At 55.1% G+C, this 14,749-nt stretch overlaps 1 non-coding gene across 1 annotated transcript; it reads right to left on the minus strand.

Moving 5' to 3' along the window:
* Nucleotides 1-14,003: 14,003 nt before the first annotated feature.
* TRNAM-CAU (transfer RNA methionine (anticodon CAU)) lies at nt 14,004-14,075 on the minus strand. The gene has a single exon. It is a non-coding gene; the product is annotated as a tRNA-Met (tRNA).
* Nucleotides 14,076-14,749: the final 674 nt, after the last annotated feature.

Raw genomic sequence — 14,749 nt, forward strand, 5'->3', positions numbered from 1 at the left:
ATACACACTGTCCGCTTGGAACTGTCGTAGCTATTGATCAAATCCTTAACTATCCCGTCATCTGCGTCCGCAGACTGCAGTGCCTTACGCACCTGGATGTCACACTTTGAACCTCACGATTCCGGGTGTTGGTTTCCTGCCATCCAACTCTCTCCGTGCGACATGGACGTCATGTACGCAACGTGCCCACTTCACCGGTCGGTCTCACTCGAAGCATAGTGCCGATGAAGCTTGGAAAATTGGGGAGAAGCAAAAGCAGAGTTCAGCTGGTTTCTTGCCGTGCGAAGCTAGCGCCCAACATTAATTTTCCCTTCGATTGGGGGGGGGGGGGGCCGCAGCTGACCTTTCACCCCCAGCCCACCGTCCAAGCCGCTGCCTCAGTCGTCCTCGGAGACCGCGCCGCTGGCGGACCGGCCGTCGCCCTCGCTGCCGGTGTCGCCGTCCGAGCCGACGCCGCTGCCGGTCTCCTCCACCGCTGGTGCCTCCTCCTCCTCCTCCTCCGAGGACTCGCCGGCGTCCGAGGACTGGCTGCACCAGCTGGTCTCGGAGTCCTCGGTGGTGGCGCGCCGGACGGGCGGCGCGTGCGGCGCCGCGGCCGACTCCCGGCGCCGCGAGGGCCGTGCTGCCAGGGCGACGAGGTCAGACGACGGCGGCGGGACCCGGACAGTCAGCCGGTGGAAAGTGAGTGCTTTCGAGATGCCACGAGTAACGGCTAACTTTTTTGTTGTTAGTCTTGGCATGTGCTTCGGCATGTGGAATGAGCAAAAACCTTCAATTGGAAGTCAAATGGACACTCCGTGTGGTTTTTATGCCACTCGTGCCTGAGTTCCGTGTGGGCCTTGTGGCTTGAAAGACAGCGGCGCACAAGACGCTGCTTACAAAACGTAGCAGAGCGTGGTTTCGATCCACGGACCTCTGCATTACGGGCCCAGCACGCTTCAACTGCGCCACTCTGCTGGGTAGCATCCTAGTATGAACAGATAATTTGCCCGTCGTTAATTATATCCAAATGCGGCGCCTCACCTGGCACACCGGTGACCTTCGGCACAGCTAAGGTAAGCACAGGCGGTTCCGCGGCGCCGGGCTCCGGCTGCGCGCAGGCTGACGCCGCCTGGCGGGTGGCAGGCGGCAGTGACAAGGCCGGTGGCCGTTGAAGCAGGGGGCACAGTAGCGTGCTGGGGCAGCACCGCAACAGCCAATGGAATGCGAAAATAACCATATAGGCACTAATCCAACGCATCGTTAGGTTGGTTCCGTGACGTCAATACGCGGCTAAAAACATCTCGTCACAAAGCGATCCAGCTCTTGTTTCCTACGTTCGAACCCCAAGCACTCATCTATTAACTGACCCTTTGCGGCGCAGTTTAGACAAGCCTACGTCATGGATGTAGGGCCAGGGGGGCCAGGGGGCCATGTCCCCCTACAGTACTAACCGCCCCCCCCCCCCCCCACACACACTTTTCAGATGGTAGGCTGTGTTTAGCTTACTTCTGCACCACATTTAAATATACATGCCGATTTACCTAGTTCACCAGCCATCTTCCTCAAGCTGCATTATCGTTTTCGTTTGTTTATTGGGCATCGCTCACTACCACGGCCACAGGCCGACACCGAGCCGCCTATGGAGACTGCAACGCCGGGTGTTCAGGCTGTTGTTGCTGTCTTGCGAGCGCGTGCGTTTAAAACCATATTGCATTGTGTTTTATCAGTAATCAATTCTGAATGAATCTTAGACGTTTTAAGACGAACATGGATTGGCCATGTTTATACAAGTTGAGGAACCCATTTTATCTCCAATCTGCGTTCAGGGATTCCTCAATATCTCCGAGTGTGTGACAATTATTGGACCACCTTTGGCGATCAAGGATGTTGTTGCGTCAATGGGGGCTCCTGTGCTAATCCGGGGCCAACCACGCGGGTTAAAAGGCCTGCTGTCAGGGAGGGGAACAGTGTGATATGATATATCCTTCCAATGGCCCCCGGATCGACCGGGAGATCCCGCCCCATGACACTAGAATGACAGCCAGAAGACGCTTCGTGATGGGACGGAGTGGCCGGGGAGTGGCGGAGCTGTTAACCCGAACTGGTAATGTGCCTGCGGTGTTCTACTCAAGGGGCGCCCTGCCCGGAAGGAATTAAGGGGCCTCATTATTGTTAAGTGGGGTAGAGGTCTCGTTATTGTTGAATAGAAATGAATTTGGCGAATTTTAAAAAAAACAAACATGGCTTGGCGATATTAATACACATTGTTGACCACTCGATCTGCAATCAAAATTTTCATTCTCAAATTTCGATCAAACACATCGCCCTACAATCTACATTCGCGGTGTCCTCAATATCTGTAACACGTAGATAAAACGTTATTAAAAAGCTTCTGAATCCTATCGGTTTAGAAAGAGTCTACTGAGCCATTGCAAGTACGTACACTGGTATTTTATTCCATGCGGCAGTTAAAGGCCTGATTTCTGCAGTTTATTGACCTTAACACGCGCTCGAGTGGGGGGGGGGGGGGGAGCAAATTGGCTCGCCCCCAAAGGTTTTTCCAGAATGGTTTCCCAACGGCGCGGCGCAGCCGCGCTATGTTTTGCATACCTTTAGATAATTCAATAGCGGTTCGTTTGACATCAAAAATTTAGATGTACTTTGTAAGGCCGCGTCAGACGAAGCCATGCATCTCTTGCTTTCTCAGGCAACACAAATATTGAATGAGCAAGTTACGTTGACCTAAGGTCAGATATAAAGGTTAGACCAAGGTCAAAACCAACTTGTTTTATTACTTTAGAGCTTGCTGTATGGGATGTTTCTGGTGCTCATTTCGAAATTATTGACAGCAGGAACCGCATCATGCATCTTCCATGGGCTTGATAGACTCAGAATAAATCATTGGCCTAAAATGACCAGGGTCTACATTTTATTTTTATTTTTTAGAAACACGCTGCCCAGCGTAATCTTTCTCGCTTATTCAAATGCAAAACTCCGAGCAGTCTTACATGGTTTTGGCCACCATGACCTTCAAAAGGTCAAACAAGGCTACTGACCTTACCTGAACATGTGATGTTTTGCTTTATAGCAGCTGTCTATGTTCTGGGGCACTTTGGGGACCAGCCTGGAACTTAATCTTGTTTGACCTTATTTCACCCGAAAGTCATGACCTAGGAACCTCAAACTTGGCCCTAAGTGAGTTCACGTGCAGGTCAACACGCCCGGTGAATTTGGTGTTTCTAGCTCTCCTAGTTACCGAGATCTCAGAGGGGCGGGGTCAAATTGACCCCCACCCGAGAGAAGGGTATCTAGCAGGCCACTCGGGCGCGTGTTAAACATGTGGACAGAATTGATTTCACGGCAGCCTCTCGTTTCCGCTCTGGTAACAACGTAAAAATAACAATGAAATAAAGAAAATGGTATCCCTCGTTAACAAGTAGACTATACCCGGAGATATTTTTTGTGGGGCGGGGGGGACATCATAAAGGGGCTTTTGTTAACCCTGTGTTCCTCTTGGCAATGCTCTGGGTACCCCATGCCTGCACACAAAAGCAGACCAAGTCATCTACGTTGAATGACGGGCAATTTAATGTCTGTTGGGGCAATTCAAACCTAAAGTAGGCAGCTCCCCGGCGGCATTTTTCTGGGATGGTGTGGTGTAAGGGAAGATAATTCGGAAAAACGTACTGTTGCAGGTGTCTAACACATGTTTTACATCCAATTAGTAGCAATGTTGATCCAGAAACGTGCAACAAAAAAGCCATACAATCAGTTCGCGGTCAGTCATTCGGAGAGAGCCGGGCCAGCAAAGAGGCAACCGATGGCGGACGGGAGCAGGGCTCATACAGGAAATATATGACAGAAGGGCCTTCATTCTGTGGCCTGGTTTCAAAAGAAGAACCTCCCGTTCTATGGCTCTGGTCACATGGTTTTTGGCAGTTTCAAGCTTCCGAATTAGTTTCCGCATAAAATGCCGCGACAAGTCTTATCTCCTGAAAAGCAGCCAGCGAAATAAAGGCGTATGCAAAATCTGTTGTGCTGTGAGCCATCGATTTACTTTCAAAATTTTCACCAGCCTATGCTCAGGCCATATTTTGGCATCTCCTTTGTTGAGACAGATGGCTCCTAAATGACCCAAAATGCCTACCCGCTCGTGGAATTTCGGCTCCCCAAGAAAGACAACGTTGAAATGGACGAATAATCTTGAGAAGCTGGATAGCCCTATTTCCCGAGTGACATAGATGAGTCGGGTAGGCCGGAGTGTGTACCAGTGAGAAAAAAAACTCTGGATGCATATCTAGAATAGCAGTCATTACATTTAAATAGAGTGATAACGTTCATCTCTACTACCCCGCCCCCCCCCGCCCCGGTCATCGGGCTTGTTTTCCCGAAAAAAGTTCCTGCAGTACGCCCTGAGCTCGGCCCCCACTTTTTGAAACGTTCCTACGCCTATATATATATATATATATATATATATATATATATATATATATATATATATATATATATATGCCCTAAGTATCATCGAATAAGATAGGAATGTCATGCACTCATCAGATACGTCTTGGTCGACGTCAGAGAGATTACCACATGACCTCCACCATAGCCAAAAAATAAAGGCGATGTCATCAAACATGCTCAGGTATTACGTGGACTTCTGGGGTACCTACGCCGCCACGACAGATGGGTCGCGACGAACGAGCTCGCAAGCAGCGAGTCGTGACCAGGCTGTACCAATGTAGGGGAACAGCGGCGGCATGTGCGTAATGCGGCTCAGCTGACGCCGTGGTTGATGACGTCACGTTTATTCGGTGGCTTTAGCGGAGGGTGCGTGATCTCTCTGGTCATTCCTGGGAAGTTCCTCGACAGAGAGAACTGGGGCAAACCAGTAAAATGTCGGTGGGGGGTTTGTCTCCGCTACGGTTTGGCGAGTCCACGACAATGAATCTCGGCGTAAAACTTCAGCGATTCGTGTCAGATATGTTTATTACTGCACATGCGCTACCTGGGATACACGACGATACTCAAGATGCTGAAAGAAAACGAGGGAATAGACATGCTGAGATTTGACGGTTGTTTTCTTGCACGACGGCGGCGGGACCTGGACAGTCAGCCGGTGGAAAGTGCCTGCTTTCGAGATGCCACGAGTAGTGGCAAACTTTTTTGTTGTTAGTTTTGGCATGTCCTTCTGCATGTGGAACAAGCAGTCTTCAATGGGAAGTCAAATGGAAACTCAGTGTGGTTTTTATGCCGCTCGTGCCTGAGTTCCGTGTAGGACGTGTGGCTTGAAATAAAGTGGCGCACAAGACGCCGCCCACAAGACGTAGCAGAGCGTGGTTTCGATCCACGGACCTCTGGGTTATGGGCCCAGCACGCTTCCACTGCGCCACTCTGCTGAGCACATGTGCGAATGAACAGATGATTTGTCAGACGTTAATTATCTCCAAATGCGGCTCCTCACCTGGCACACCGGTGACCTTCGTCACAGCTAAGGAGAGCACAGGCGGCTCCGCGGCGCCGGGCTCCGCCTGCGCGCAGGCCGACGCCGCCTGGCGGGCGGCAGGCGGCAGTGACAAGGCCGGCGCTGGCGGCTGGGAGCCGGCGACCGGCCATGCCGCCTGCGGGCCGGCTGCCGCTCGGTTAATGGGTTGACCGACAGCCGCTGAAGAAGGCGCCATAGTGTCGGGCTGGGGTAGCACCATTCTAGTCAATACAGTACAAACAAGCTATAGAGGCACTTATTTAACGCATCATTACATTAGTTCCATATCACCATCACACAGCCGAAAGCATCTCGTCAAAAAACAACGCAGCTCTAGTTTCTTTCTCCAATTCTGAACACTCACCCGCTTACCGACCTTTTGCGGTGCAGCTTAGAGGACCGTAAGTGTTATTGAATAAGGTATGAATGATGCGTGCTCATAGAAACGACGTCTTGGTCGACGTCAGAGAGATATCACATGACCTCCACCACAGCCACCAAACAAAGGTGACGTCATCAACACGCTGAGGCATTACGCGGGCTTCTGGGGGACCTTCGACGCGACGGCAGATGGGTCGTAACGAACGGGCTCGCAAGCGGCGAGCCGTGACCAGGCTGTACGACTGTGGGGGAGCAGCGCCGGAATGTACGTAATGCGGCTCAGCTGGCGCAGTGGTTGATGACGTCACCTTTATTCGGCGGTTGTGGCGGAAGGCGCGTGATGATCTCTCTGGTCATTTCTGGGAAGTTCTTCGACGGAGAGAACTGGGACAGACTGGTGACATTTGGGTGGGGGATTCGTCTCCGCTACGGTTTGGCGAATCGACGACGATGGATCTTGGCGTAAAATTTCAGCGCGACGTGTCAGGTATGTTTATTACTGCACATACGCTACCTTGGATAAACAACGATATACAAGATGCTGAAAGGAAGCGAGGGCATAGACACGCTGAGATTTGGTGGTAGTTTTATTGGTTGGCATCCACGTCATTGTGGTACCATGCGCCCCCCAGTCAGTGCATTCCGCCAGATCAATCCGGACACTACTGTGCATTTATCGCCATGCAAACGCGTAGTGTTTGTTGGCGTTTAGTCATCATCAAATGCAGTGAACAAGACCGTTTTCGGACTTGTCACGTCTTAAGTCATCTCAGGCGCTGTCACGACCGAGCCATCAGCTGACACAGCGTCGCGCAAACAATCGGCGATTAATTCAGGAGTTCCCAACTCACGTGTTGGGATAGTGTGCTCCCGGGCCTACCCATACACACTGTCCGCTTGGAACTGTCGTAGCTAATGGTAAAATCCTTTACTATCCTATCATCTGCGTGCGCAGACCGCAGTGCATTACGCACCTGGATGTCAAACTTTGAACCTCACGACTCGGGTGTTGATTTGCTGCCATCCAACTCCCTCCATGCGACATGGACGTCATGTACGCAACGTGCCCACTTCACCAGTCGGTCTCCCTCGAAGCATAGTGCCGATGAAGCCCAGAGAATTGGGGGAGAAGCAAAAGCAGAGTTCATCTGGTTTCTTGCTGTGTGAAGCTAGCGACCTCTATTAATTTTCGCCCCGACTGGGGGAGGGGCAGCAGCTGACCCTCGACCCCGAGCCCACCGTCCAAGCCACTGCCTCAGTCGTCCTCGGAGACCGCGCCGCTGGCGGACCGGCCGTCGCCCTCGCTGCCGGTGTCGCCGTCCGAGCCGACGCCGCTGCCGGTCCCCTCCACCGCTGGTGCCTCCTCCTCCTCCCCCGAGGACTCGCCGACGTCCGAGGACTGGCTGCACCAGCTGGTCTCTGAGTCCTCGGTGGTGGCTCGCCGGACGGGCGGCGCGTGCGGCGCCGCGGCAGACTCCCGGCGCCGCGAGGGTCGTGCGGCCAGGGCGACGAGGTCACACGACGGCGGTGAGACCCGGACAGTCAGCCGGTGGAAAGTACCTGCTTTCGAGATGTCACGAGTAGCGGATAACTTTTTTTGTTGTTTGTTTTGGCATGTGCTTCTGCATGTCGAATAAGCAAAGCCTTGAATGGGAAGTCAAATAGACACTCCGTGTGGTTTTCCATTGCCAAAGCCGCCAAACCGACTACTCCCGTGTTGGGGTAGCGTGCACCCGTGCCTAAATTTCGTGTGAGATGTGTGGGTTCAAAAAAGTGGCGCCTAACACACTGCCCACAAAATGTAGCAGAGCGTGGTTTGGTAGCGGTGACCTCTGGGTTATGGGCCCAGCACGCTTGCACTGCGCCACTCTGCTGGGTGACGTGCACGAATGAACAGATAATTTGCTCGACGTTAATATCTCCAAATGCGGCGCCTCACCTGGCGCAACGGTGACCTTCGGCACAGCTAAGGAGAGCACAGGCGGCTACGCGGCGCCGGGCTCCGCCTGCGCGCAGGCTGACACCGCCTGGCGGGCGGCAGGCGGCAGTGACAAGGCCGGCGCCGGCGGCGGACGCAGCTGGGAGCCGGCGGCCGGCCGCGCCGCCTGCGGGCCGGCTGCCGCTCGGGTGATGGGTCGACCGGCCGCTGCTGCAGCAGGGGCCATAGTGACGTGCTGGGACAGCACCATAATAGTCAATGGAGTACAAAAGTAGCCACACAGGCGTTTATTTAACGCATCATTACATTAGTTCCGTGGCGCCATCACGCGGCCAAAAATATTTCGTCAAAAATCAACGCAGCTCTAGTTTCTTCCTCCAACTCTTAAGCACTCGCCCGTTTATTGACCTTTGCGGCGCAGCTTAGACGACCCTAAGTGTTCTTGGATAATATATGATGGCGCATGCTTATCAACAAACAAAATCGACGTCTTGGTTGACGTCAAAGAGATTATCACACGACCTCCACCACAGCCATCAAATAAAGGTGATGTCATCAAACACACTCAGGCATTAGGCGGACTTCTGGGGGAGCTACGACGCGACCGCAGATGGGTCGTAACGAACGGGCTTGCGAGCAGCGAGTCGTGACCAGGCTGTACGACTGTGGGGGAGCAGCGGCGGCATTTGCGTAATGCGGCTCAGCTGGCTCAATGATTGATGATGTCATCTTTATTCAGTGGCTTTGACACGTGATGCTCTCTGGTCATTCCTCGGAAGTTCTTCGACGGAGAGAACTGGGACAGACCGGTAAAATTTGTGTGTGTGTGGGGGGGGGGGGGTCGTCTCCGCCACGATTTGGCGAAGCAACGACAATGGATATCGGCGTCAAACTTCAGCGAGAAGTGTAAGGTATGTTTATTAAAGCGCATACTCTACCCGGGATGCACAACGATATTCAAGATGCCGAAAGGAAACGAGGGGATACGCATGCTGAGATTTGGCGGTAGTTTTGTTGGCTGGCGTTCACGTCATTCTTGTGCCATGCGCCCCCTCCCCCCCCCTCCGCATCTACCCCCCAGCCAGTGCATTCCGCCAGTTCAGTCCGGGCAATACTGTGCATTTATCGCCATGTAAGCGCGGGATGTTTGTTGACGTTTAGTCATCGTCAGATGAAGTGAACAAGGTGTTTTCGGATTTGTCACGTGATAAGTCATCTACAGGCGCTGGCACGACCGAGCCATCAACTGACACAGCATCCCGCAAACACTCGGCGATTGATTCAGGAGGTCACCACTCCCGTGTTGGGGTAAGGTGCACCCGGGCCTCAAACACACTGTCCGCTTGGAACCGTCGTAGCTATTGATAAAATCCTCTACTATCCTGTCATCTGCGTGCGCAGACTGCAGTGCCTTACGCACCTGGATGTCACACTTTGAACCTCACGATTCCGGGTGTTGATTTCCTGCCATCCAGCTCCCTCCATGCGACATGGGCGTCATGTACGCAACGTGTCCACTTCACCGGTCGGTTTCACGCCGCCGCCCGAGCCGAGGCCGCTGCCGGTCTGCGCCGCTGGTGCCTCCGCCTCCTCCGAGGACACGCCGGTGTCTGAGGACTGGCTGCACTACCTGGACAGGTGGTGGCGCGCCGGACGGGCGGCGCCGCGAGGGCCGTGCGACCTATAGGTTATGGGCCCCGCACGCTTCCGCTGCGCCACTCTGCTGGGTAACCTGCACGCATGAACAGATAATTTTCCCGTCGTCGTTAGTTAACTCCAAATGCGGCGCCTGACCTGGCGCACCGGTGACCTTTGGCACAGCTAAGGAGGGCACAGGCGACTCTGCGGCGCCAGGCTCCGCCTGCACGCAGGCTGACGCCGCCTGACGGGCGGCAGGCGGCAGTGACAAAGCCGGCGCCGGCGGCGGACGCAGCTGGGAGCCGGCGGCCGGCCGCGCCGCCTGCGGGCCGGCTGCCGCTCGGGTGATGGGTCGACCGGCCGCTGCTGAAGCAGGGGCCACAGTGGGGTGTTGGGGCAGCACAATAATAGTCAATGGATTACAAAAGTAGCCATACAGGCACCTATTCAACGCATCATTACATTCGTTTCGTGACGCCATCACGCGGCCAAAAACATCTCATCAAAAGACGACGCACTTCTAGGTTCTTACTCCAAGTCCGAGCACTCACCTGTTAAATGGTCTTTTGCAGTGCAACTTAGACAACCCTACGTGTTATTGGATACGACAGGAATGTCGTGAAGTCGTGACGAGGCTGTACGACTGTGGGGGGGGGGGGGGGGGGGGGGGGGGATCAGCGACGGCATGCACGTAATGCGGCTCAGTTGGCGCCGTGGTTGATGACGTCACTTTGATTCGGTGGCTTTGGCGGAGGGCGCGCGATGATCTCTCTGGTCATTCCTGGGAAGTTCTTTCACTGAGAGAACTGGGACCGACCGGCATAATTTGGGTGGGGGTTTGTCTCCGCTACGAATGGCGAATCGACGACAATGGATCTCGGCGTCAAACTTCAGCGAGGCGTATGAGATATGTTTATTACTGCACATACGCTACCTGGGACAAACGGCGATATTCAAGATGCTGAAAGGAAACGATGAGATAGGCATGCTGTGATTTAGCGCTTGTTTTGTCGATTGGCGTTCACGTCATTCTGGTGCCATGCGCTCCCCCCTCCCCCCCCCCCGCCAGTGCATCCGCCAGATCAACCCGGACAATACTGTGCGTTTATCGCCATGTAAACGCGTGGTGTTTGTTGGCGTTTAGTCATCGCCAAATGCAGTGAACAAGGTCGTTTTCAGGTTTGTCACGTCTTGGGTCGTCTACAGGCGCTGGCACGACCGAGCCATCAACTGACACAGCGTCCCACACTCAGTGGTTGATTCAGAAGCTCACTACTCACGTGTTGGGGTAAGGTGCACCCAGGCCTCTCCATACACACTGTCCGCTTGGAACTGTCGTAGCTATTGGCAAAATGCTCAACTATCCTGTTATCTGCGTGCGCAGACTGCAGTGCCTTACGCACCTGGATGACACACTTTCAACCTCACTATTCCGGGTGTTGGTGTCTTGCCATCCAACTCTCTCCATGCGACATGGCCGTCATATACGCAACGTGCCCACTCCACCAGTCGGTCTCACTCGAAGCATGTTGCTGATGAAGCCTGGAGAATTGGGGGAGAAGCAAACGCAGAGTTCACCTGGTTTCTTGCCGTACGAAGCTAGCGACCAACGTTAATTTTCGCTCCGACTGGGGAGGGGGCCACAGCTGACCTTTCACCCCCAGCCCACCGTCCAAGCCGCTGCCTCAGTCGTCCTTGGAGACCGCGCCGCTGGCGGACCGGCCGTCGCCCTCGCTGCCGGTGCCGCCGCCCGAGCCGGCGCCGCTGCCGGTCTCCTCCACCGCTGGTGCCTCCTCCTCCTCCTCCGAGGACTCGCCGGCGTCCGAGGACTGGCTGCACCAGATGGTCTCTGAGTCCTCGGTGGTGGCGCGCCGGACGGGCGGCACGTGCGGCGCTGCGGCAGACTCCCGGCGCCGCGAGGGCCGTACTGCCAGGGCAACGAGGTCAGACGACGGCGGTGAGACCCGGACAGTCAGCCGGTGGAAAGTGCCTGCTTTCGAGATGCCATGAGTAGCGGAAAACGTTTTTGTTGTTAGCTTTGACATGTCCTTCTGCATGTGGAACAAGCAGTTTTCAATGGGAAGTCAAGTGGAAACTCAGTGTGGTTTTTATGCCGCTCGTGCCTGAGTTCCGTGTAGGACGTGTGGCTTGAAATAAAGTGGCGCACAAGACGCTGCCCACAAGACGTAGCAGAGCGTGGTTTCGATCCACGGACCTCTGGGTTATGGGCCCAGCACGCTTCCACTGCGCCACTCTGCTGGCGGATAACCATGAAACTACACAAACGTCGTCTGATAATACAATAATTTTCAAATGTAAAACGTACGAGACTACACCCAGAAAAAGTGGCAGAGCGTGGTAACGATCCGCGGACCTCTGGGTTATGGGCCCAGCACGCTTCCATTGCGCCACTCCGCTGGGTAAGCTTGTAATGAACAGATAATTTGCCCGTCGTCACTTAACTCCAAATGCGGCGCCTCACCTGGCACACCGGTGACCTTCGGCACAGCTAAGGACAGCACAGGCGGCTCCGTGGCGCCAGGCTCCGCCTGCGCGCAGGCTGACGCCGCCTGGCGGGCGGCAGGCGGCAGTGACAAGGCCGGCGCCGGCGGCGGACGCAGCTGGGAGCCGGCGGTCGGCCGCGCCGCCTGCGGGCCGGCTGCCGCTCGGGTGATTGGGCGACCGGCCGCCGCTGAAGCAGGGGCCACAGTGGCGTGCTGGGGCAGCACAACAATAGTCAATGGAGTACAAAAGAAGCCATACAGGCACCTATTCAACGCATCATTACATTCGTTCCGTGACGCCATCACGCGGCCAAAAACATCTCATCAAAAGACGACGCATCTCTAAGTTCTTACTCCAACTCCGGGCACTCACCTGTTAAATGGTATTTTGCAGGGCAGCTTAGACGACACTGAGTGTTACTAAATAATATATGAATGTCGTATACTCATCAAATACGACGTCTTGGTCGCCTTCAGAGAGATAACCACACGACCTTCACCACAGCCACCAAGTAAACGTGAATGCAACGAGTCGCGACCAGGCTATACGACTGTGGGGGAGTAGCGGCGGCATGTGCGTAATGGGCCCAGCAGGCGCTGTGGTTGATGACGTCACCTTTGTTCGGTGGGTTCAGCGGAGAGCGTGTGATCTCTCTGGTAATACCTCGGAAGTTCCTAAACGGAGAGAACTGGAACAGACCCGTAGAAGTTGTATGGGGAGTCGTCTCCGCTAGGGTTTGGTGAATCGACGACAGTGGATCTCGGCGTAAAACTTCAGCGAGACGTGCCAGGTATCTTTATTATTGCACATACTCTACCTGGGATAAACGATATTCAAAATGCTGAAAGGAAACGAGGGGATCGAGATGCTGGGATCTGGCGGTAGTTTTGTGGGTTCGCGTCCACGTCATTGTGGTACCAGGCGCCCCCCCCCCCCCCGAGGCAGTGCATTCCACTAGATCAACCCGAACAATACTGTGCATTTATCGCCATATAAACGCGTGGTGTTTGTTGGCGTTTAGTCATGGTCAAATGCAGTAAACAAGGTCGTTTTCGGATCTGTCACTTCATGGGTCATCTACAGGCGCTGGCACGACCGAGCCATCAGCTGACACAGCGTCCAGCAAACACTCGGTGGTTGATCAGGAGCTCACTACCCACGTGTTGGGGTCAGGTGTATCCGGACCCCCCCCCCCCCCATACACACTGTCCGCTTGGAACTGTCGTAGTTATTGATAGCATCCTCAACTATCCTGTCATCTGCGTGTGCAGACTGTAGTGCCTTACGCGCCTGGATGTCACACTTTGAACCTCACTAGTCCGGGTGTTGGCTTCCCGCCATCCAACTCCCTCCATGCGACATGGGCGTCATGTACGCAACGTGCTCACTTCACCAGTCGGTCTCCCTCGAAGCATAGTGCCGATGAAGCCTAGAGAATTGGGGGAGAAACAAAAGCAGAGTTCATCTGGTTTCTTGCTGTGAGGAGCTAGCGACCTCTATTAATTTTCGCCCCGACTGGGGGAGGGGCAGCAGCTGACCCTCGACCCCGAGCCCACCGTCCAAGCCACTGCCTCAGTCGTCCTCGGAGACCGCGCCGCTGGCGGACCGGCCGTCGCCCTCGCTGCCGGTGCCGCCGTCCGAGCCGACGCCGCTGCCGGTCTCCTCCACCGCTGGTGCCTCCTCCTCCTCCTCCGAGGACTCGCCGGCGTCCGAGGACTGGCTGCACCAGCTGGTCTCAGAGTCCTCGGTGGTGGCTCGCCGGACGGGCGGCGCGTGCGGCGGCGCCGCCGACTCCCGGCGCCGCGAGGGCCGTGCTGTCAGGGTGAGGAGGTCAGACGACGGCGGTGGGACCTGGACAGTCAGCCGGTAGAAAGCGCCTGCTTTCGAGATGTCACGAGTAGCGGATAACTTTTTTGTTGTTAGTTTTGGCATGTGCTTCTGCACGTAGAACGAGCGAAGCCTTGAATGGAAAGTCAAATGGACACTCCGTGTGGTTTTTATGCCGCTCGTGCCTGAGTTCCGTGTGGGACGTGTACCTTGAAGCAAAGTGACGCACAAGACGCTGCCCACAAAATGTAGCAGAGCGTGGTTTCGATCCACGGACCTCTGGGTTATGGGCCCAGCACGCTTCCACTGCGCCACTCTGCTAGCGGATAACAATGGAACTCCACAAACGTCGCCTGATAATTATAACCGTTGTCAAAGGTGAAACGTAAGCGACTACACCCAGAAAAAAACTAGCAGAGCGTGGTTTCGATCCACGGACCTCTGGGTTATGTGCACAGCACGCTTGCACTGCGCCACTCTGCTGGGTGACCAGCACGCATGAACAGATAATTTGCCCGTCGTTAGTTATCTTCAAATGCGGCATCTCACCTGGCACACCGGTGACCTTCGGTACAGCTAAGGAGAGCACAGGCGGCTCCGCGGCGCCAGGCTCCGCCTGCGCGCAGGCTGACGCCGCCTGGCGGGCGGCAGGCGGCAGTGACAAGGCCGGCGCCGGCGGCGGACACAGCTGGGAGCCGGCGGCCGGCCGCGCCGCCTGCGGGCCGGCTGCCGCTCGGTTGATTAGTCGACCGGCCGCCGCTGAAGCAGGGGCCACAGTGTAGACAATCCTAACCATTAGTGAATAAGGTATGAATGCTCTTGCAGACATCCGAGGCAAGCAGTCGGAAACCGCCACCATAATCACGCCGCAAGGCTCTAGACTGAACAGAGGGCTAGCGCCAGCGAACCAGGGGCGCTCTTGGCGTTGGCGAGGATGACCACGTGAGCAAGAAGTAACGGGAAAAAAACACATTTCGAATCACCTCTCAGACAGA

The sequence above is a fragment of the Pollicipes pollicipes genome, unplaced genomic scaffold, assembly GCF_011947565.3.
Source record: "Pollicipes pollicipes isolate AB1234 unplaced genomic scaffold, Ppol_2.1 Scaffold_4219;HRSCAF=4965_pilon_pilon_pilon, whole genome shotgun sequence".
In the NCBI taxonomy this organism is placed as follows: domain Eukaryota; kingdom Metazoa; phylum Arthropoda; class Thecostraca; order Pollicipedomorpha; family Pollicipedidae; genus Pollicipes; species Pollicipes pollicipes.